Source organism: Siphateles boraxobius, unplaced genomic scaffold (assembly GCF_051911475.1).
Source record: "Siphateles boraxobius isolate OS27281-9 unplaced genomic scaffold, OSU_SipBor_1 77, whole genome shotgun sequence".
Taxonomy (NCBI): Eukaryota; Metazoa; Chordata; class Actinopteri; order Cypriniformes; family Leuciscidae; genus Siphateles; species Siphateles boraxobius.
The window spans coordinates 1,564,215-1,588,834 of NW_027509205.1; the positions used below are offsets into that span (position 1 = coordinate 1,564,215).

At 35.9% G+C, this 24,620-nt stretch overlaps 7 non-coding genes across 7 annotated transcripts; all 7 read right to left on the minus strand.

Annotated features, from left to right (window-relative positions):
• Positions 1-7,689: 7,689 nt before the first annotated feature.
• LOC143726163 (5S ribosomal RNA) lies at positions 7,690-7,808 on the minus strand. Its single transcript, XR_013198418.1, has one exon. It is a non-coding gene; the product is annotated as a 5S ribosomal RNA (ribosomal RNA).
• Positions 7,809-10,876: 3,068 nt separating this feature from the next.
• LOC143726165 (5S ribosomal RNA) lies at positions 10,877-10,995 on the minus strand. The gene has a single exon (XR_013198420.1). It is a non-coding gene; the product is annotated as a 5S ribosomal RNA (ribosomal RNA).
• A 6,162-nt stretch (positions 10,996-17,157) lies between these two features.
• On the minus strand, positions 17,158-17,276 carry LOC143726166 (5S ribosomal RNA). Its single transcript, XR_013198421.1, has one exon. It is a non-coding gene; the product is annotated as a 5S ribosomal RNA (ribosomal RNA).
• Positions 17,277-22,964: 5,688 nt separating this feature from the next.
• Positions 22,965-23,083, minus strand: LOC143726443 (5S ribosomal RNA). The gene has a single exon (XR_013198690.1). It is a non-coding gene; the product is annotated as a 5S ribosomal RNA (ribosomal RNA).
• A 370-nt stretch (positions 23,084-23,453) lies between these two features.
• On the minus strand, positions 23,454-23,572 carry LOC143726167 (5S ribosomal RNA). The gene has a single exon (XR_013198422.1). It is a non-coding gene; the product is annotated as a 5S ribosomal RNA (ribosomal RNA).
• Positions 23,573-24,137: 565 nt separating this feature from the next.
• On the minus strand, positions 24,138-24,256 carry LOC143726168 (5S ribosomal RNA). Its single transcript, XR_013198423.1, has one exon. It is a non-coding gene; the product is annotated as a 5S ribosomal RNA (ribosomal RNA).
• A 162-nt stretch (positions 24,257-24,418) lies between these two features.
• Positions 24,419-24,537, minus strand: LOC143726230 (5S ribosomal RNA). The gene has a single exon (XR_013198483.1). It is a non-coding gene; the product is annotated as a 5S ribosomal RNA (ribosomal RNA).
• Between the last annotated feature and the right edge of the window lie 83 nt (positions 24,538-24,620).

Below are 24,620 nucleotides of genomic sequence, written 5' to 3' on the forward strand. Positions count from 1 at the left end.
TACGAACTCAAGCGCTGACACCCTCGTCGAGAAGCAGGGCCAAGGAAAAGTTTATGTGTGAAAAAGAACTCCTTCGAGCCGGAGTTGAACCAGCCACCTAAGGATTGCCATCTTGCCACCTACAGTCCTCCGCTCTTTTTTTTTTTTTTTTTATTATCAAAAAGTACAAAAATAATATTTACAAAACAACAATACCTCAAAATCAAACCTTCATACCTATAACATTTTCAATCAGGCATCAAACACATACGTCTTTAGAAACAAACTACAAGCCTTTCAAAAAAAAAAAAAAAAACTAAAACAAAGTATAACATCAACATTTTACCCAACCAATCATAATTCATATTAATCAAACTTCGTACATAACCCTTTTCTCTCTTCTATACTAACCAGCTCATTCCCTTCCACAAACGCCATTTCAAATTCCTCTTTTGGTAAATATTTCCACATCAAATACACATTTTCCCTTAAAATTGATTTGAACATTGTCATTACATCCACTTTTTTCTTTTCATAATATGCCATATTCCTCCTCACCCATATCGCATATCTTGCATTACTTAATACTATGTTCCATAAATTCACCTTCCTATCCTTTTTATTCACATTTATCCCAAACAAGAACAACTTTCTCCATTCATCCCCTGTCTCATCTTTTCCCAATCCTTTTTTCACCAACGCTTTAATTTTTGTATGAAATGCTTCCAGTTCTTTACAGTCAAAAAAAATGTGCATCAATGTTTCTGGCTCTATCCCACATACATCACATTCTCTTTTTACATTTCTGTTCATTTGGTGAATCACCACCTTTGTATAGACTCTGTTATGTCTTAATTTAAAGTCCAGGTTTTCACAGTTCAGTCCATTATATTTCACATTTAAATTAGTCCAGATCACCTTTACATTCATTCCAGGGAATACCCTTGGGCACACTACCTCCGATGCAGGCGTCTTGATTTCCTTTTTCACCAACATCTTATAGACTGTTTTCACATTTAACTGACACAGAAACCTTTTTTCTTTTTTATCCATAACATACATTTCAGGGAACCCCCAATCTCCTACTTTCACAGTCTCTCTCTCAATCCTTTGCACCCACCTTTCCGGAATGCTTGTTTTAATGTTTTCACATTCACAGTCCACTTTAGATTTCTCAATTTCATCATCCCATCCCACCACACAATCATATACAGCCCTATGTGGCAAAAAACCTGTAACATACTCATATGCCATGTCTTTCACCTTTCTCACTCCCGCTCTCATAAACAATTTATTATACAGCGTTTTCCCTCCCCTCTTAATTTTTGTGTTCAGAAATAAGCACCTGATTTATGTAATCACATTCATAATCCACTTTATCCAAAAATTCTGCCCAGGCACTAAAAACCTCTTGATAAAACAATGGCATTTTTGCAGTCATAGGTTTTTTTAAAGGCCATAAACAATCCTTCTTCACCACATCCTCCACCCTCATTTAAAAAACTCCTCATATACCCCTTCCACCCATACTCTACTTTGTCACACACATACTTTTTTATTGTTTTAACTCTTATTGCATTCCTCTTTACCTCTAAGTCTACCATCCTCAGACCTCCCTCCTTATAATCAGCAATCAATGTTTTTGTTGATATCTTAATACCTTTACCTCCCCAGACAAAAGCAATCACAGCCTCCTTTATCTCATTCAAGACCCAGTCCGGCAAATCAATTGCTCCCATCACATAATTACACTTTGTAAATATTAATGAATTTGCCACAACCACTTTTCCTCTTAATCTCAGATCTCTTAACCTCCAAAAATTTAGCACTTGTTTAATTTTGTTTAAAACTCCTGTCCATGTAGCATCTCTAGCCTCTTTCGCATTCCCTCCTACACACACTCCTAAAATCTTTAAATAATCTTTTGTTATTTTAAAAGGAACATCTAACCCTTCTAAATCTACCCCTCCTCCTAAACTCATTATTTCTGACTTGTCAACATTTATCTTAGCACCTGAGGCTTTTCCATACATTTCCATCTGCATTTTTATTCTCCTCACACTCTCCATATCCCTGACTGTAAAGGTTGTATCATCCGCATACTGGTGAATTACACTTACTCCCCCGTATGGTATTTGAATACCTCTTATGCCTTTATCCCTTTTAATCAGAGAAGCCAGTGGCTCCGCTATTATTGAATATAACAAAGCTGATAATGGGCACCCTTGTCTAACTGACCTTTCTAAAGGAAAGGAATCAGTTAAAACCCCCATTAATTTTAACACAGCTTCTAGCATTTTCATATATTAACTTTATCCACTTTCTTATTTTATCTCCGAAACCATATTTTGCCAATGTCTGTTCAATAAAACTATGCTCTACCCTATCAAATGCTTTGTTTAAATCCACTGATAAAACCAACCCCCCCTTCCCATCTTTCCCCATGCTATCTACTACATCTCTTATTGTACATATAGTATCCACAATATCTCTCCCCTTTATACTATATACCTGACTTGGTGCCACAATACTCCCTACCACCTGCTTCATTCTATTCGCTATAACTTTTGTTAAAATTTTATAATCAGAATTCAATAAACTCAAAGGCCTATAATTTTCCAGCTTCATCGGGCTCCCCTTTATTCTTATATAAGATTGTTATCATTCCTAAACACATAGATTTCGGCATTTCCGACCTCTCTTCCATATCTTTATACACCTTTAGCAGCAATGGTGCTAAGGTGTCTATAAAAGTTTTGTAAAACTCATGAGTTAAACCATCCGAACCCGGGCTTTTATTCTTTTTTGTCTGATTTATAGCACATTTTATTTCTTCAATCCCTATATCCCCCTCACACATACTCTTCTCATCCTCACCTAACTTCACATTTACAGCACTCAAAACTTCATCCACACACTCTTGCTTTACACCCTCTTTCTTAAATAATTCCCTATAAAAACCCTCCACTTCTTCTAATATCCCCACAAAATCATTAACTTTATCACCATTCTTATTTTCCAACTCTACTATCTGCTTTCTACTCTGCTTTTTATTTTCTAAATTGAGGAAGAATTTTGTACTCCTTTCTCCCTCCAAAGCATATTGAGCTCTACTCCTTATTATTACTCCTTTACTTTTCTCTTTCTCATACTCTTCTAATTCTGTTTTTAACTTCAAATAGCTTTCCTCACCATACCCTGGACTGTTTTCTATTTTTTCCGCTTCCAAATTTAATGCATTTTCTAATGCTTCTGCTTTACTTCTCCTCATAAAATTCCTTTGTTTTGAATACCTAATACTTCTTTTTTTTATTTTCTCTTTCATTCCCTCCCACCACTCACATACATTTTCCTCAAACAACGGGTTCTGCACCTCATAATTTATACATTTAAGAATATTTTCTTTATACGCTTCTTCCTTTAACAAATTAGCATTTAAACACCACACTCCACCTCCCTTCTCCTCCCCAATTACACCCACCTTAACTGTCATCACAGCATGATCACTTAAGCTAACAAACTTATACTTCACATTTTTAACATATTTTAACATTTCTCTTTTTGTCAAACACAAATCTATACGACTCTGTTTTAACCTGTTAACCTTCAAGGCCACTTTTGAAAAATCCCCAGAAATGGCATACCCAAACTTAAACAGATACAGTTCATGAACCCTTTGCACTAAAAGCACAAGTATGATCTCATTTGAAAGCTGACACCTAGTAGTTTATTGTAAATGTAGAAATAATTATTGTCATAATGAAAAAAAAATGTTTAAATAGCTTCAAAGTTTTGTAAAGTTATTAGAAATTTACTTTCATGAAACATCTTCATAAAAATAAAATTGAAGTTGGCCCTGGAGCAATCTAGAAATGCACTGCAGCTAAAGCCATATGTGTGACCATTTTATATTTAAAATCTGAAAATGATAAGTCTAAAACTCTGTATTTAGTTCAATGTTTTTCAAGATCATGTCAAATTACTTTATTTTGATTAGACTCTAAAATGCAAACTGTTTAGTTATCTTCTGAGTCATCTAATCAGTCTATTGTCTCTATTATTTTGTGGTGCAAACGAGCCCCATTCAGTGTGAGTCTCCCCTGCACACATTTACACCTCTCCAGACTGGTTATGGCTCTAAATATGCATTTCTTTTGTCTGCATTATAGCTACTAACGACTGGCTATTCACAGGCTATTCATAGGGTTTCAAACCCTAATTTCTTTTATCAAAGTTCTCACTAAATATTTGAAACTGGTATCAAATGCACTGAAACATTTCAGTAAGCATTCCTATTTAGAAAAAAATCATAAAACAATAACTGCTGGTGGCAGGTGCACCTGGGCTAGCTAGCATGTTAGCTTAGCACACCATCAATACACGACCATTTATGAGATTGAAACCATGTTTGTGCTCCAAACTTACTTTATAACGCAAGTCGAGTGTTTTAAATAATCTTCTGTGATCTAATTTGGCTTCAGATTAAAAAAAATCCGACAGAAAATTTATTATTTATAGTGTTCTGCACGATGATGAAATCTATATCGATTAGCATTGCATTATAAATATAATCTATTATTATGAAATACCTGGCATGGCTTGAAGAACACAGGTAACTCAAATATCATTGCAATCATGTTTATTGTCTTCAAAACATCTTTATCTGCATGTTACAGCGATCTCTGTCAGCTACTTTCTGTATCAGTGACGTCCTGGAATGTCACATGACTATGGGTCTTCTTCGTGATCCATATATGGACTGTTATTGTGCATATAGCGCCCTCAGGCTATTGGTATGAATTGAAAACACAGCACATCTCAGTAAGAAGCGATCATAATGATTACATCGACGCATTTGGGTATAAATTCAACAAATATTATTCCTGTCTATAGAAATATGATGTGAATCTATGAGAATATATCAATATTTCTCCAAGTCTGCACATTTTTGAGCTAAAGCCCTGAGGGACGATGTTTTGCGAATCGCTGTCATGACGACAGCTTGGAGTGTTTTTTTATGAATGGACCAGCTGACGCTCATAATTCATATTAAAGGTATCGACTCATTTTTCCATTTCATAACTCCTGACACAAATTAAGACATAACTGTCACTATAAGTTTCTCAGAATACAATAGTGGTCAAATACTGAATCTTGAGTATTATATCTTTTTAATGATGTATAGTTTGTCAAGGTATAACATTAAATCTGATAGTAAATTTGAACTAAATAAAAAAAAAACCGCTTCAGTGCGCCGACGCTCTGGAAACGGTTAACAGGTTAAGCTCCCCAGCACCATTTGTCTTCTCGAAAATTCTCTCCTATATGGATTATCTTCCCTCCACACATCCACTATATCCTCATTCCGCATCCACTCCATTAAAATTTTTCTTGACCCATCAGATTTAAAATTGGCAGTGCTACAAGCATCCAGCCTCATGCACCACACATTGAAATCACCAACCACTATACACCTCCCTTTATATATTTTCTTCATTTCATTAAAGACTTCTTTTCTGTCCACCTCTATATTTGGTGCATACATGTTTATAATCCTAAACAGTTCATTGCAAAACATAAACTCAAGTCCTAATAATCTCCCACTTCCATCCTTATATATCTGTTTCACATTTTGTACTCTGTCTTTTTTTATCAGCATAGCCACTCCACAGGCTTTTATATTTCCATTACTCACATAAATTTCTCCCTCCCATCTCTTTTTTATATTAACCATTAAGTCCCCTGTCCAGTGTGTCTCTTGTAAGCATATCACATCTGCTTTTAATAGTCTCTTTACCTTCTCGAACTTGTTGAGGTCTCTTAACCCATTACAGTTCAGACACACTATGTGCATAATACCCCACATAGTAATAATCAAAAGTTTTAAAAGATTTATACCCATTCAAATTAAACTGTGCTCTTACTTTCTGCCTCATGCGTTTCTGCTATTTTCTTCTTTCTTTTCTTTGTCATACTCTTCTCGACACTCAGGTCCATATCCTCCTCCACGCTTGACACAGGATTCTCTGGCATTTCTTTCTCCTTTCTTCCCCCCTTGTTCTTCTTCACTCTTTTTTCCTCACAATGCTTTCCACCTTGACTTTTGGCATCGTCTCCTTCTTCACTACCACTTTCTTCCATCTTTCCTTCTCCATCTTCACACTCCAGACCTCGAGGAACCATCTTTTTACTTATTGCGTCCCCTCTCTTCACTCCATCTCTCATCCTCCGTCCCGAGCGCCTCTCCTCTTGGCTGCTCCTACTCTCCATGTCCTCCGTTCTTTCCGCTCCCTCTTCCTCTGCCCCAGAGCTTTGACCGACGTCTCCTTCTGCGCTTCCATCCTCACCTCCTTCTCTTTCCTCCACCTCATACCGATCTGATATATTCTCCTCATTGCACTCCTCTTCCATCACTGTCAGCGTTTCACACATGCATCGTCCTGGCCGCATTCCACACTCGCCACAATTCTCTTCTTTGCACTCTCTTGCATAATGTCCTTTTGTGCCACATCTGAAACACCTAAAATTCGGGCAGTCTCTAACAACATGCCCCGATTGTATGCAGAGACGGCAAACCTTCACTTGTCTATCATGTATAACTCTAAAATGTTCTGTGCCGCCAAGAGTCTAAAATTTTGTCGAATAAGGCAACGATTTGACTTCATTATTGAACTTCACTTTCAAAAACCTTGTCCCATCCGCAATGTCCGTTCCCGGCCACACTCTCCTCTTGATTTTAGATGCCGCTGTTACTCCCCATTCATTTAGCTTGTTCAGAATTTCTTCATCTAAAATGTACATGGGCAGTCCTAAAAAAGAAACAACCACCTCCATGCAATCCACCTCTTTTACCATCACCCGGCTGTTTCTGATCTTCAAGCCATCTAGAATTTTTTCCTTTGCCTTCGCATCCTCCATCGTCAACTCGTACTCCTTTGGAGTTTTATATCTGCATCCAATAACTCCTCCGCATTCTTCCTTCACTCTCTTCAAAAGTTCCATCATTGTGATTCTTTCTTCACCCTCTATCTCCACCAGCACCGTCAGCTCCTTGCCATAGTTGCGCTCTTCACTTCTCATGCTCCACATGCTTCGACCTCTTCCCGTCTCCTTTTGTCCATCCATTTCTCCTTTTCTGCTTCTGGAAGTATCTATCCCCAAACAGCAAAAAGCTGTTTGAGGATTAAATTACTCCAAAATGCACGCTCTCCTTTCAAACAGTTGATCTTAATAGTTTGAAAAAAAAGAAATCCTTCGTCCGTCCCAAACAAACACACTCACTTCTCACTACTTCACTCGCAATACCACTTCCTGTCTCCACCAGAGGGCGTGCCCAAGGTGGTATGGCCGTAAGCGAAAACTGCTGCCAAAATTGGGCTATTTAAAAGGTTAGACCATAAGGGAAGAAAACTAAGAACAACTTTTGAAAAAACTCAAACTCTTTCATGCTTTCTGTAGAATCTCAGAGACTTTTTAAGGCTTTTTGAAGAAGCTCAGGGACTCTTTTTTTTTTTCTTAAAAAAGCTTACAACACCTAGTATTCCCATGCGGCCTCCCATCCAAGTACTAACCAGGCCTTATTTAAAAGCTTAGACCATTAGTGAAGAAGACTAAGAAGAACTTTTGAAAAAACTCAAACTCTTTCATGTTTCTGAAGAATCTCAGAGACTTTTTAAGGCTCAGACACTCTTTTTTTTTTTTTTTTTTTAAAGCTTACAGCACCTGGTATTCCCAGGCGGTCTCCCATCCAAGTACTAACCAGGCCCGACCCTGCTTAGCTTCCGAGATCAGACGAGATCGGGCGTGCCCAAGGTGGTATGGCCGTAAGCGAAATCTGCTGCCAAAATTGGGCTATTTAACCCTCTGGGGTCCTATGTGTTTTGGGGTCCTGGAGGTGTTCTGACATGCTCTAACATTTGTGCTTTTTTCAGTTATTTATAAACATGTTAATGGCAAAGGTGTAAATTCACTCTATATAGCACAAACAGGGCTACCATAATATGTTAGCAAGATGTATGTACATTTTTGTATTTTTGAGAAAATATTGTTTATGCATGGTTATTGAAAAAACTAAAACTTAAAGTCTCTGAAATAAGGCCACAAAACACATACTAAATATGTGTCCACAAGACTTTTGACTAATGGATGTTCTCGCCTAGGATTTTTGCTTCAAAATGATCTGAAAATCATCCTTCCAAATCATTCACATAAAACAATACATTGATTTAAATTTAGTAAAACACTTTTTGTTTGGAAAGGCAATATGCGAAATGGGCGTGACTCATGTATAATGGTCTGATTCACACCTGTGAAGACAAAAAACCTGCTTAATGAGCCTGCATAATGAGCTTTTCACAGGTGTGTCACTGAGCCACAAGAAAGAATACAAGGACACAAGAAAAGAAATGTGTATATATACTACAAAATTGGTTCACAGTTGGAAACATCTATAAAAAAAAGTATTTTTCCACTTGTATTTTTGCTTGCAAATTGTATAATATCCAAGGTGAACATTTCTAGTAATTGTGTAGTTAATTCTCATACTGTATTTTCAGAAAGTTTTGGATATGTATCCTCTCCCCAAATTTGTCACTAATAAAACACAATACAAATAATTTGAAGAGAAGGCTTATATTGACCTTTTAAGATTTTGTTTACATCTACCTTGTAAATATATTATTTGCTATTTTATTAAAAAGGTTACAATTACAGCAACAATTAAAATAACAATATTTCAAGTGTAATATTTCTTTGTAAAAACTAAAGTATACATTTTATCATACATATTTCAAAGTTAAGGATTCATTAGTTTGAATAAAGCCTACATTGGAACAAACACTATAATAGCATCCTAGTTGATGACTTTATTTTTGACAAAACAAACATAGCCTAATATATTTAACATTTGAGCAGAAATTGGTGAACAAAAGCTTATTCAATGTGGCAGTAGTCTATAGTTTAGGCTACAGTAAACAGTTAATAATCTATCCAAAAACTAGTCAACGAAATGTTGTCTTTCATATTTCTTCTGTAACATAGGCATATCGTTTGTTGTTTTTATGATAGCCTATATTAGGGCATATAAATATTAATTTGCAGTTTAATACGTTGCTAATACAAATACATTTTAACGTTATTTCAACATATTTCAGTCGATTTTCACTCATCTCAGTATAGCAATAGGGTTTGGTAAAAACTGTTCAGTTCATTCATTCACACACAGACGCGATTCATATTTAAACAGTCTTTTTGCGGTTTACATGCACTATGATATCGCAATTAGAACACTAATAAAAAAACTTACTTCTCAGATGGATATTTCATATTTCTTTGTAAAAACTAAAGTATACATTTTATCATACATATTTCAAAGTTAAGGATTCATTAGTTTGAATAAAGCCTACATTGGAACAAAGACTATAATAGCATCCTAGTTGATGACTTTATTTTTGACAAAACAAACATAGCCTAATATTTAACATTTGAGCAGAAATTGGTGAACAAAAGCTTATTCAATGTGGCAGTAGTCTAGTTTACAGTAAACAGTTAATAATCTATCCAAAACTAGTCGACAAAATGTTGTCTTTCATATTTCGTCTGTAATAGGCATATCGTTTTTTGTTTTTATGAGCCTATATTAGGGCATATAAATATTAATTTGCAGTTTAATACGTTGCTAATACAAAGACATTTTAACGTTATTTCAACATATTTCAGTCGATTTTCACTCATCTCAGTATAGCAATAGGGTTTGGTAAAAACTGTTCAGTTCATTCATTCACACACAGACGCGATTCATATTTAAACAGTCTTTTTGCGGTTTACATACACTATGATATCGAGATTAGAACAATAATAAAAAAAAACTTACTTATCAGATGGATCCGTTGCTCCTCGAAATGAAAAAAACCAGCTCATGTTCTGAGGTAAATGTCCCAGGATTACTCCTCACACAGCCTCGCAAGAAGAAATAGTAGGCTACATTAATCTGATGATTACATTTGTTGTGTTATCGCGTTTATGAGGGGCGTTGACACTTTGCATGTGTTGCTTCAGATAATTTGCGTTTGAATACCGCGCACTCTCCGTGGGCGTGTCAGATTAGCAGAATAATGAGCTAAGAGAACGATAATGAGATCGGCTGACACCTCTCTCTTTTTTAATAGATTACATAAACAGAGAATATTTATTTTAGTTTTGAATTACATATTTTAAAAGTACAAACTTAAATGATAATAAAGATATATTGCTCGTGCTTGTGTGAATAGTATTCGCTGAGCTTTGTTTAAGTTTAGAGACGTGCACCAGAAAAAAATTTAACGGAGACAGAGAGGCAGAAAGCACACCCTGTTTATTTTCTTCATTTTACAAAAGCACACGGTTTTGATGTTAATGTGAGTGTACACAAAAAAAAGAAGACCCTCTATAGTTTATAATCATGTGTTGATTTTATTTATATGACCAAAAATGACGGAGTATTTTAAGTCTATGTTGCTGCTATGTGGAAAAAAAACAGCAAAACGTGCCGGCGCGTTTCTCGACCCCAGAGAGTTAAAAGGTTAGACCATTAGTGAAGAAAACTAAGAACAACTTTTGAAAAAACTCAAACTCTTTCATGCTTTCTGAAGAATCTCAGAGACTTTTTAAGGCTTTTTGAAGAAGCTCAGGGACTCTTTTTTTTTTTTTCTTAAAAAAGCTTACAACACCCAGTATTCCCATGCGGCCTCCCATCCAAGTACTAACCAGGCCTTATTTAAAAGCTTAGACCATTAGTGAAGAAGACTAAGAAGAACTTTTGAAAAAACTCAAACTCTTTCATGCTTTCTGAAGAATCTCAGAGACTTTTTAAGGCTTTTTGAAGCTCAGGCACTTTTTTTTTTTTTTTTTTTTTTTTTAAAGCTTACAGCACCTGGTATTCCCAGGCGGTCTCCCATCCAAGTACTAACCAGGCCCGACCCTGCTTAGCTTCCGAGATCAGACGAGATCGGGCGTGCCCAAGGTGGTATGGCCGTAAGCGAAAACTGCTGCCAAAATTGGGCTATTTAAAAGGTTAGACCATTAGTGAAGAAAACTAAGAACAACTTTTGAAAAAACTCAAACTCTTTCATGCTTTCTGAAGAATCTCAGAGACTTTTTAAGGCTTTTTGAAGAAGCTCAGGGACTCTTTTTTTTTTTCTTAAAAAAGCTTACAACACCCAGTATTCCCATGCGGCCTCCCATCCAAGTACTAACCAGGCCTTATTTAAAAGGTTAGACCATTAGTGAAGAAGACTAAGAAGAACTTTTGAAAAAACTCAAACTCTATCATGCTTTCTGAAGAATCTCAGAGACTTTTTAAGGCTTTTTGAAGCTCAGGCACTCTTTTTTTTTTTTTTTAAAAGCTTACAGCACCTGGTATTCCCAGGCGGTCTCCCATCCAAGTACTAACCAGGCCCGACCCTGCTTAGCTTCCGAGATCAGACGAGATCGGGCGTGCCTTTTTTTTTTTTTTTTTTTTTTTATTAAATTTTTTATCATTGCTTTACATAAAACACATCATTATATATTTATACATTTCCATCTTGTTCAATACTTTGGCAAGTAAAAGTGTTTTTGTTTAAAAACACACATGACATCCTTGTTAAAAATTCCATAAAATTCCCCCATTTTGCTCTCCATTTTAAAATAATTGTACAATATTTCCACATAATCATCTACCATCGGTTTAAAAAGCCCCCATAGATCTAAAACAACATCTCTGTTTTTTGCTATGTTCCTTCTTTTCCATATTGCTTTCTTCGCCAGTAGTAAGCACAAATTCACAAGCTTCTTATTTACATTTTTTTCTGCCATTCCCAACATAAAACATGTATCCCATTCAGCAACCACTTCTTTTCCTCTTAATTCTTTTATAAAATCTTTCAGTTCATTAAAAAAAAAATTAAGCTTTTCACAATATAAAAACAAGTGTAAAATCCCTTCATCTTCCTTCTTACATACTTTACATTGTGCATTACTTTCTTTTTTCATTATACACAATCTCATTTCAGTATATATCACATTTTGTCTAATAAAATAATCCAAACATTCCAAACCTACATCTAACCAACTCCATGCTCTGTTTTTCCAGACATCTTTTTCTTCAATTCCATTCAAATTCCTTAACCAAACCTCATTAGCCCCTGGTTTTTTAAAAACTCTGTTTCTAAAAAACTCATAAAACATTTTCACAGTTCCCATATTAAAATCCACCTTCTTGTCTTTACATTTTAGATACACCGTCATTTTGTTTTCTTTTCCATCATTATTGTTGACCTCCTCTAACCATTGACCTGGGATTGCTTTTTTAACATCTTCATATTGTTTTTTTAAACTGATCACATTATAGTCTTCCTTTTCCTCCTCCATCGCATCCTTTATCACTTGTAGTGGTAAAAATCCCTCCTTCCACTCCCATAAAATATCCCTCACTTTTACAATGCCTGCTTGCATCCATTTCTTAAAATAGATATCACGCTCATTTATCTTTATTTTGTCATTTAAAAACAAAGGTTGATTTAAAATCATTTCCCTCCCTTCTGGATTAAAATCCACCTCTGTCAAAAAAAGCCTCCAAGCATTTAAAACCTCTTTATAAAATTGTGGAATTCCCTCCATCATCCCAGCTTTTATCTTCATCCATAAAGTGTTTTCCCCCAGGTTAAAATTCCCACATTTATTTAAATAAAATACCATCAATTCCTTCCAATCAGCTCTATTATTATCATCCAAGTACTTCTTTACCACTTTTACCCTCATGCTTTTCATTTTCAGTTCCACATCCACCAGTCCCATCCCTCCCTCCTCCGGTTTTCCTATTAGCGTATAATACGCTACCCTTGAAGGCTTTTTATCCCATAAATATTGTAAAACAATCGTTTTTATTCTCTTAAAAGCCCAGTTTGGTAATGACATTACTTGCAATTTATACCACATCTTTGATAACATTAAACTGTTTACAGTTAAAATTTTCCCTTTCAAACTTAAAAATCTATTTCTCCAAAAAATCAATCTTCTTTCCATTTCTCCCAATGTCTCTTCCCACATATTATCAATAGCTTCCTTCTCATTTTTTGCTACAATTGCCCCTAAAATCTTCATCTCTTGTACTTCCTTAAATTTAAAAACATCTGTTAAACTCTCTGTCCTTCCAAACTTCATTTATATTGTTTTTTCCTAATTTATTTTTGCCCCTGAGCCTTCGCAATAACATTTTATTTTTCTCATCACTTCTTTTATGCTTTCCCTATTTTCCACCACAACTGTCGTATCATCTGCATATTGAAAAATTGGAGTTAATTCTTTTCTTCCTTCAAATTGTATCCCTTTTATCTCTTTGTCTCTATTTATTAAAAGCCCTAAAGGTTCTGCCACCAAAGAATATAACTGTGCGGACAGTGGACATCCTTGTCTGATTGATCTTAAAACTTTAAAAGGTTGCGTTAAAAAACCATTACATTTTACTTTTGTTAAAATATCACTGTATAAAACTGAAATCCATTTGATAAAATTCTCTCCAAACCCAAATTGTTTTAAAATCCCCATTAAAAACCCTCGTTCCACTCTGTCAAAAGCCTTCTCAAAGTCCATACTTATTACATATGCGCTCTTTCCTTTTTCTTTTATATATCCCACTATATCTCTTATACTGCTTGTGATATCCGCAATGTCCCTCCCCTTAACTCCGTAAGCCTGGTTAGTTTCAATTATATCCGGCATTATCTCTTTTAATCTGTTTGCTAAAACTTTGGCTAAAATTTTTAAATCTGTGTTTAACATTGTGATAGGCCTATAATTCTTCAATTCCGTTTTGTCTCCTTTTCTCTTATAAATGATTTTCATTAATCCCAGTCCCATTCTTGGGTGTACTCTTTCTTTTTTAAAAATTTCTCCATAGATTTCTTTTAAAATTATGCTCATTTTTTCCTTAAAAATCTTATAAAACTCATTTCGAATTCCATCTATTCCTGGGCTTTTCTTTACTCCTAACTGATTTATGGCCTGTTTAATTTCTTCTGTTGTTATTTCTCTTTCACAAACCCCCTTATCTGTCTCACTGACTTTTTTTGTTATCTGTTTAATTAAAAAATTCCTTTTTTCTTCATTTCCTCCTTCTGATTTAAAAAGTTCTTCATAAAACTGGCTTATTTCTTTTAAAATCCCTTATGTGTTTAAAACCGCTTGTCCTTCTTTATTCTTAATTTCCTTAATTATTTCTGCCCTCCCCTTGCTTTTCTCAAGATTAAAAAAGAATTTGTTACATTTCTCCCCTTGCACCGTACATTTTGCTTTACTTCTTAACATCGCCCCCTTGTATTTCTTCTCTTCTATTTTCTTCAATTTGTCCTCCACTTCAAGTACTCTTTGCACGTTTACTTCATTTTTGTTTAACTCTTTTCTTAGCGTTTCTCTTATTTCTTCCTCCTCTGTTCTTTTCACCTTTTGTAACAACTTACAGTAGTTTATTGTGTATTTCTTAATTTCATATTTCATGTTTTCCCACCATTGTCTTTTATCTTCTATGTACATCAAGTCTTTTTTTCCTTCATCTAAAATGTTTTCTATCCCTTTTTTAAAATGCTCTTCCTTTAAGACATCAGTGTTTAAAATCCAAACCCCTGGTCCCTTCCTTTCTCTTTTAAAATCTAGTCTCATTAATACCATTTTGTGATCACTTAAAGTGGTTTCTTTATAAAAAATCCCATCAATAAAATGTTCTAAATTCCTGGTGTTTAAAAAGTAATCTATTCTGGTTTGACACATAAAATTCCCCACCAGCTGCCTTCTTGTAAATTCCTTCTTTTTTTCATTCCTCTCCCTCCACACGTCCATCATATTTTTTCCTCCCATCAATAACTTTAACTCTTTTCTACCCACATCCGACTTAAAAATCATTCCATTCACCATGTCCATTTTACTAAAAACAGTGTTAAAATCTCCCCCAATTATTACCTTCTTCCATTCTTTCATTACTCTAGATATATCATTAAAATACATTTTCTTTTCCATTTGGTCATTTGGAGCATGTACGTTTATCAAAATAAAATCTTCTTCTTCTATCTTAATTTCTACAGCCATGCATGCTTTTATGTCCTTATATATCAATTTTGCCTTAATACCTCTGTCTTTTCTTATTAACACTGCCACTCCACCTCCTTTCCCTTCTTTATTATTAAAAAATAATTCCCCTTCCCATTTTCTTTTAAAATCCTCCATTGCATTATCTTTCCAGTTTGTCTCTTGCAATAAAATTATATCCTCTTCTTTGCACATTTCCTTCACTTTTTCAAATTTCACACAGTTCATTAAACCTCTTGCATTTAAAGTCACAATACTCAGCACAATAAAATAAAAGATAAAAAAATTAAAAATCCCCATTCTTTCAGTTCATTTCCTCTCCTTCCTTTACATTTTCTCCACAGTCCTGTTTCTCATCACTTTTTTCAAAAGAAACTTTTTTCCTTGCTTTATCTAAATTTGGAATTACCTTACTTGTCCTTCTTCTTTTACTTGTTATTCCCTTTGTACCACCGTCGTCCATGTTTTCACTTCCTTTGTCCCTTTTTTCTTTCTCCGTGACTTGATCTTGCTCCTCTATCTTTTCCAGTTCAGTTTGCAAAGTCCCAGTTACTTCCATTCGTTCCTCCGTTTCCTCATTGTCTATCGTTAGTCCACTCCGTTCCATTATGCCCTCAACATCCGCGCTTACAATCTCCTCTCTTGGCGTTCCTTCCATGCCCTCGCGTTGCTTCTCTTCTCTGTCTGCCTCATGCATCTGCCCGCTCATCAGTTCTTCCTCCTGTTGTTGGTCTCCGTCGTCGCACTCACACCTGCTCAACACAAGCTTGCAGCCCAGGCACCTCTCCGCTTTGCAGTCCCTCGCGAAGTGGCCCTTTTCCTCGCATTTAAAGCATTTGAATTCCGGACAGTCCTTCATCATATGTTCAGTGCTCATACACAACCTGCAGGTTCTCATCTGCTGGCTATGTATCACTCTGAAATACTGAGGACCCTCTTCCGTTTCCACTTTCATGCTGTAGGGCAAAGAATGCACTTCTTTCGGGAAGCGTACTCTCATGTACCTGGTTCCATCCTCTATACTGGTGCCTGTGTACAATCTTCTTTTAATCTGTGAAATGGGAGTTACCCCCCATCCTTCCAGCTTTTGCAGGATTACGTCATCCTCCAGATAAGCAGGCAGATGCATGAAAGAGACAACCAAGTCCTTATTATTCAATTTTTTAATTTCACACATCTTTCCTTTTATTATCAGTCCATCATCCAGCTTCTCAATATCTTCCTCTTTCTCAAATGTAATTTCATATTCCTTCATCATTTTTGGTCTTATCGCTAGTATATTCGTCACATCCACCTTCTCCGTCAATGCTTTTATAATATCCTCCGCCTTCCCGTCCTGTACCTCCATCAAATCAATCACAATCGTTGCGTCCTTCGTGTAGTTTCTTCTGTTTCTCTTTTCAGGGTAATCCTTTTCTCGTTGTCCTTTGTCCAGTCCATTTTCCTTTCTCCGACGTGTTTCTCGTGCCAAGTCCTTATCCATAGCCGTTTGTCCGTCCATTTCTCCCAAAAAAAACTCAATCCCTCCCAATCAGCTAAGCTGTTGGGAGGACAAATACAAAAACTAATACGAAAAACTTAAACAAAAACACTTATTTAACATACACAAAACCGCAAAACAAAACACAAAACTTTTGGGTGAACCTCTTCCACCCCACTGAGACCAAACACTTCCTGGAACGTACCAATCGGGCGTGCCCAAGGTGGTATGGCCGTAAGCGAAAACTGCTGCCAAAATTGGGCTATTTAAAAGGTTAGACCATTAGTGAAGAAAACTAAGAAGAACTTTTGAAAAAACTCAAACTCTTTCATGCTTTCTGAAGAATCTCAGAGACTTTTTAAGGCTTTTTGAAGAAGCTCAGGGACTCTTTTTTTTTTTTCTTAAAAAAGCTTACAACACCCAGTATTCCCAAGCGGCCTCCCATCCAAGTACTAACCAGGCCTTATTTAAAAGCTTAGACCATTAGTGAAGAAGACTAAGAAGAACTTTTGAAAAAACTCAAACTCTTCCATGCTTTCTGAAGAATCTCAGAGACTTTTTAAGGGTTTTTGAAGCTCAGGCACTCTTTTTTTTTTTTTCAAAGCTTACAGCACCTGGTATTCCCAGGCGGTCTCCCATCCAAGTACTAACCAGGCCCGACCCTGCTTAGCTTCCGAGATCAGACGAGATCGGGCGTGCCCAAGGTGGTATGGCCGTAAGCGAAAACTGCTGCCAAAATTGGGCTATTTAAAAGGTTAGACCATTAGTGAAGAAAACTAAGAAGAACTTTTGAAAAAACTCAAACTCTTTCATGCTTTCTGAAGAATTCTCAGAGACTTTTTGAAGCTCAGGCACTCTTTTTTTTTTTTTTTTTTTTTTAAAGCTTACAGCACCTGGTATTCCCAGGCGGTCTCCCATCCAAGTACTAACCAGGCCCGACCCTGCTTAGCTTCCGAGATCAGACGAGATCGGGCGTGCCTTTTTTTTTTTTTTTTTTTATTGGAAAATTTCAATCAATAAAATACAATAAAATCAAATAGAAATTAAAAGATACAGATTTTCTTCCACAACCATTCTACATCACAAATCATTTACAAAATTTAAAAAACTTCTTCACTTCCAGGCAATTTCCACATTAGATCCTTTAAAACACCACAAACTTTTGGGGTAAAAACACCATAAAAAACATCCAACTTATTTTCACATTTAAAATACTCATACAATCCTTCAATATACAATTCAGTTTTCCTTTTAAAAGCAATCCAAACATCCAACACGATTTTTTCCTTTTTTGCTACAATTCTTCTCTCCCATATTGCACTTTTCATTAGCATCACACACAGATTAATAAAACTTTTGTTTTTACCCTTTTCTTCCATCCCAAACATCACCACTCTATTCCATTCTACAGTCCTCTCATTGGATTCCCCTCTCAACATTTCAATCAGTCTTTTACCCTTTTTGTTAAAATCTTCCAATTCTCTACAATTTAAAAACAAGTGTAAAAAACTTTCATCTTCCACATTACACACTTTACATGTTTCACTTAGTTCCATGTGGATTTTTTTTAAATAATGTCAGTAAAAATTGCTCTGTGTCTGATTAAATATTCAAAACTCTCCAATTTTGCGTCTATCATTGTACCTTTCATGTTATTCCATATATCCTCTTCTTTTAGATCTTTGTATTTCTGTACCCAGTACTCATTGACTTTTGGTTTTCTGAAAACCCCCTCTCTAAAAAAACAGTAAAACATTTTCACAGTACATTCATTAAAAGCATATCGTTTTTCTCCCAACTTTACATTCACTTTTTTCCCTTGTTTCTCTTCTTCCATATCTTCTATTCTTTTTATCCACTCTTTGGGTATTGCTTCTTTCATTATTTCATACTTATTTTGTAGTTCTTGTTCATTAAAATCCTCTTTTGCCACTTCCATTGTATCTATTATATACTGTAATGGTAAAAATCCCTCTTTAAATTCATATAAAATATCTCTAACTCTTGTGATCCCAACATCCCACCATTTCTTTAAAAAAATCACATTCCCCTGATTTAAAATGCCGCTGTTTAAGAATAAAGGCTGGTTTAAAATGCTCTCTCTACCTTGAGGATTAAAATTAACAATAGTTAAAAATTTCCCCCAAGCACTCATCAATTCTCTGTAAAAATCTGGCATTCCTTTCACCATCCAATTCTTAGTTTTCATCCATAAAATATTATCTCCCAAATTAAAATTCCCACATTTATTTAAAAAATATTCCATCGTCTTTTTCCACGTTGTTTTAATTTTCTCATCCAGATACTTTTTTATTACTTTAACTCTTAAGCTATTTTTTCTTTGTTCCACATCTATCAATCCCATCCCTCCCTTTCCAACTTCTCCTATTATAGTATTGTATGCAATTCTTGGAGGTTTTCCATCCCATATAAAATCCAGAAAACATTTCTTCAGCCTTTTTTCCACCCACATCGGCATAGAAGTCACATATAAAACATACCACAACTTTGCTACCATTAAAACATTTACAATCAAAACCTTCCCCTTTAAACTTAAAGTCCTCAATTTCCAAAAATTTAACCTTCTTTCAATTCCTCCTAGTATTTCTTCCCACATTACTACTTCAACATATTTTTCGTCTTTCCCTATTAAAACACCTAGGATCTTTATTTCCTTTGATTCTTTAAACTTAAAATCATTTGCTAAAGCACTCGCCCCTCCAAATCTCATATATACTGTTTTCTCTTCATTTATCTTGCTCCCTGATCCCCTACAAAACGTCTGTACCACTTCCATTGCTTTTTTAACACTGTTTATATCCTTAACCATTATTGTTGTATCGTCTGCGTATTGAAACATGTTTTCATTTTCCCCACTCTCTTCAATGTCTACCCCTTTTACTTCTTTATCTCTTTTAACAGCTAATCCCAAAGGTTCTGCAACTAGTGAATATAAAAGTGCTGATAGTGGACATCCTTGTCTTATTGACCTAGTTAATTTAAAACATTCTGTTAAAAACCCATTACATTTTACTCTTGTTATTGCTCCTTTATATAAAATTTTAATCCATTTGATAAAACTTTCCCCAAACCCATACCCACTTAAAATCTCAAATAAATAGTCATGTTCTACTCTGTCGAAGGCCTTTTCAAAATCCAAACTAATAACATATCCATCCTTATTTTTTTCTTTCATATACCTTATTCTATCTATTATACTTATTGTTGTGTCTGCTATATCCTTCCCTTTCACTCCATATACTTGATTTGTTTTGATTATGGTTGGCATTACCTCTTTCAATCTGTTGGCTAAAACTTTTGTTAAAATTTTCAAATCTGTGTTCAACATTGTGATGGGTCTATAATTTTTTAAATCTGCTTTTTCTCCTTTTCTTTTATATATCAACTTAATTAATCCCATCCCCATTCTCTGATTCATTTCATCTTTCTTAAAAGTCTCTTCATATACTTCTTTTAAAATATCCGTTAAAAAATCCTTAAAAGTTATATAAAATTCATTCCCTAAACCGTCAATACCTGGGCTTTTCCTTTTATTCAGTTCACTTATTGCTCTTTTTATCTCTTCTTCTCTTATCTCTAGGTCACACTCTTTTTTGTCATCCTCTCCTACTTTGGTCTTTATTTGTTTCAATAATTCTAGTTTTTCTTCCTCCTTTACTCCTTCTGCTTTGAATAGCTTTCCATAGTATGCTTTTATTGCTTTTAGTATCTCTTCATTTGTTTCCACTATCTCTCCATCTTCCCTTTGTATTCTTTTAATTGTTTGTGAAATTCCCCTTCTTCTTTCCAAATCAAAAAAAACTTAGTACATTTCTCTCCTTCCACTGTATACTTTGCTTTACTTCTTAATCGTGCCCCATTATATTTCTTCTCTTCTATTTCTTTCAGTTTTCCCTCTATTTCTTTTATTTTTTGTATATCTTTTTCATTCATGTTCAATTCCTTTTCTAGTTGTTCTCGTATGTCTCTTTCTTTACCCTTTTTACATCTCTGAATTATCCCACAATATTTTATGCTAAAATTTTTGATTAAATACTTCACATTTTCCCACCAAATCCTTTTGTCTTCTCTATACATTCCGTTTTCTTTTTCCTTTGTTATAATTTCCTGTACACTTAAAACATAGTCTTCGTTCTTTAAAATCCCTGTGTTTAAAACCCATACTCCCGGCCCTCTTTTCACTGTATCCCAATCAATTTGCATAAAAATAGGCTTGTGATCACTTAAACTAGTTTCTTCATATCTTATTTTTTCTAAATAGCTTTCCATATTCCGTGTACATAAAATAAAATCAATTCTCGTTTTACAAATAAAATTCCCCACAATTTGTCTTCTTGAAAATTCTTTTCTCTTTTCATTTCTTTCCCTCCATACATCAATCAATTCATTTTCTTCCATCAGCCCTTTTAACTCTTTTCTTCCTGTATCTGTCTTAAAAACCATTCCTTCAGCCATGTCCAGTTTACTAAAAACAACATTAAAATCCCCCATAATAACAATATCCTTATATTTCCTTAAAAGGTGGTGCATGCACATTTACCACAAGTATTTTGTTCTCTTCATATTCCATTTCAAAACCTATACATTTCCCCACTTTATCTTTATATACTACTTTACATTTTATATCTCTATTTTCTCTTATTAGTACTGCAACTCCTCTTCCAAATCTATCATCCCCGTTGTTGTATAAAATCTCTCCATTCCATTTTTTTCTTATTTCACTTATATGCAAGTCTTTCCAGTTAGTCTCTTGTAACATTATCACATCTTCTCTTTTACACATTTCCTTCACTTTTTCAAATTTCCTCATGTCCATTAAACCTCTAGCATTAAAAGTAACCATTCTTAAAATCATGACACAAAAAAAAGTTCTAGAAAAAGACATTGCTAAAATCCATCTTTTCATTCATTCTCCTCCGAGTCCTTTACCAGCTCCTTTTCATCTATACTTTGTTGCTCACCTTTTAAAGTCACTCTTTTTCTCGCTCCTTCAGTGTTCGGTTTTATCTGTATTGATCTTCTCCTTTTATTTGATGGAACTACATTGTCATCTTCTTCATTTTCCTCTTCCTTTTCCATTTCCACATTCTGCTCCGTGTCCTTTTGTTCTGCTCTGTCTACTTCACTTTCCAAGCTTACATTCATGTCCATTTGTGTCCAGTTTTTATCCTCTTGTTGTGTTTGTTCCCCCTGTTTATACTCATCGTCCATCCGTTCCTCACTTTGTTTATTTTCTGTAATTTCACTCGTCTCCTTTCCTCCGTTTTCTTCTTCTTGCTCCTTTTCTGTGTCTCTTTCTAGCACCTGCCCGCTCACCTGCTCCTCTTCTTCCTCCTCTCGCCCCGTCCAGCATTCACATTTAGTGAGAACCTCTCGGCAATCCGGGCACTTAACAGCGTTGCAGTTCCTTGCAAAGTGGCCTTTCTCGTCACATTTAAAACACTTAAAATCTGGACAGTCTTTCACCACGTGGTCCGGGCTCATGCACAGTCGACAGGTTTTCACCTGATGACTGTGCATCACTCTGAAGTATTGTGGTCCTTCAGCTGTTTCCAGTCTTGTGCTGTATGGTAGTGATGCCACCTCCCTTGGGAACCTTACTTTTAAAAAGCGTGTGCCGCCCTCTATATTTGTGCCCGGATAAAACCTCCTTTTCACCACAGAAACTGGGATTACTCCCCATTGTTCCAGCTTATTAAAAATGTCCGCATCCTCAGTGTAGGCCGGCAGGTGCATAAAAGAGACAACATAGTCCCTGTTGTGAAGACTCTTTACCTCGAATGTCATTCCTTTAATATCCAATCCGTCCATTAAGCATCCCGTATCCTCCTCCCGTTCAAGTGTAACTTCATATTCATTTGTTTGTTTAGGTCTCACTGCCAAAATCTTTCCTTCTCCGATCTTCTCCGTCACTGCTTTTATGATATCCATCGCTCTCACCTCTTTTTCATCTCTTAAATCCACCGTTATTGTCGCTTCCTTTTTGTACATCCTTTTCGCTTTCTCCTTTCTCGCTTCTTTCCCCCGTTCTTGTCCATCTCTTTGTTGTTCGTCCGGTCCGTGGTCGTTTCGCCCTCGTGGTACTCCAGCCATTGCAATGTCCGTTAACCTTTGTCCATCCATCAAAGAAAAACACGCAGACAAAATTCCTCCCAAACAGCGTATGCTGTTGGGAGGATTTAGCTTAAACAAAAAACAAAACAAAAAAACTAACAAAAAAACACTGATTCTGACAAAAACAAACGAAAAAACACAGAAACACGTTTGGTGAGCCTTCCTCACCCACTACTGCCACACTACTTCCTGGTTGCTCTAGGGCGCCCTCAAGGTGGTATGGCCGTAAGCGAAAACTGCTGCCAAAATTGGGCTTTTTTTTTTTTTTTTTAAAAGCTTAGAGCACCTGGTATTCCCAGGCGGTCTCCCTTCCAAGTACTAACCAGGCCCGACCCTGCTTAGCTTCCGAGATCAGACGAGATCGGGCGTGCCCAAGGTGGTATGGCCGTAAGCGAAAACTGCTGCCAAAATTGGGCTATTTAAAAGGTTAGACCATTAGTGAAGAAAACTAAGAACAACTTTTGAAAAAAACTCAAACTCTTTCATGCTTTCTGAAGAATCTCAGAGACTTTTTAAGGCTTTTTGAAGAAGCTCAGGGACTCTTTTTTTTTTTTTTCTTAAAAAAGCTTACAACACCCAGTATTCCCATGCGGCCTCCCATCCAAGTACTAACCAGGCCTTATTTAAAAGCTTAGACCATTAGTGAAGAAGACTAAGAAGAACTTTTGAAAAAACTCAAACTCTTTCATGCTTTCTGAAGAATCTCAGAGACTTTTTAAGGCTTTTTGAAGCTCAGGCACTCTTTTTTTTTTATTTTTTTTAAAGCTTACAGCACCTGGTATTCCCAGGCGGTCTCCCATCCAAGTACTAACCAGGCCCGACCCTGCTTAGCTTCCGAGATCAGACGAGATCGGGCGTGCCCAAGGTGGTATGGCCGTAAGCGAAAACTGCTGCCAAAATTGGGCTATTTAAAAGGTTAGACCATTAGTGAAGAAAACTAAGAACAACTTTTGAAAAAACTCAAACTCTTTCATGCTTTCTGAAGAATCTCAGAGACTTTTTAAGGCTTTTTGAAGAAGCTCAGGGACTCTTTTTTTTTTTTCTTAAAAAAGCTTACAACACCCAGTATTCCCATGCGGCCTCCCATCCAAGTACTAACCAGGCCTTATTTAAAAGCTTAGACCATTAGTGAAGAAGACTAAGAACAACTTTTGAAAAAACTCAAACTCTTTCATGCTTTCTGAAGAATCTCAGAGACTTTTTAAGGCTTTTTTAAGAAGCTCAGGGACTCTTTTTTTTTTTCTTAAAAAAGCTTACAACACCCAGTATTCCCATGCGGCCTCCCATCCAAGTACTAACCAGGCCTTATTTAAAAGCTTAGACCATTAGTGAAGAAGACTAAGAAGAACTTTTGAAAAAACTCAAACTCTTTCATGCTTTCTGAAGAATCTCAGAGACTTTTTAAGGCTTTTTGAAGCTCAGGCACTCTTTTTTTTTTTTTTTTCAAAGCTTACAGCACCTGGTATTCCCAGGCGGTCTCCCATCCAAGTACTAACCAGGCCCGACCCTGCTTAGCTTCCGAGATCAGACGAGATCGGGCGTGCCCAAGGTGGTATGGCCGTAAGCGAAAACTGCTGCCAAAATTGGGCTATTTAAAAGGTTAGACCATTAGTGAAGAAAACTAAGAACAACTTTTGAAAAAACTCAAACTCTTTCATGCTTTCTGAAGAATCTCAGAGACTTTTTAAGGCTTTTTGAAGCTCAGGCACTCTTTTTTTTTTTTTTCAAAACTTACAGCACCTGGTATTCCCAGGCGGTCTCCCATCCAAGTACTAACCAGGCCCGACCCTGCTTAGCTTCCGAGATCAGACGAGATCGGGCGTGCCCAAGGTGGTATGGCCGTAAGCGAAAACTGCTGCCAAAATTGGGCTATTTAAAAGGTTAGACCATTAGTGAAGAAAACTAAGAACAACTTTTGAAAAAACTCAAA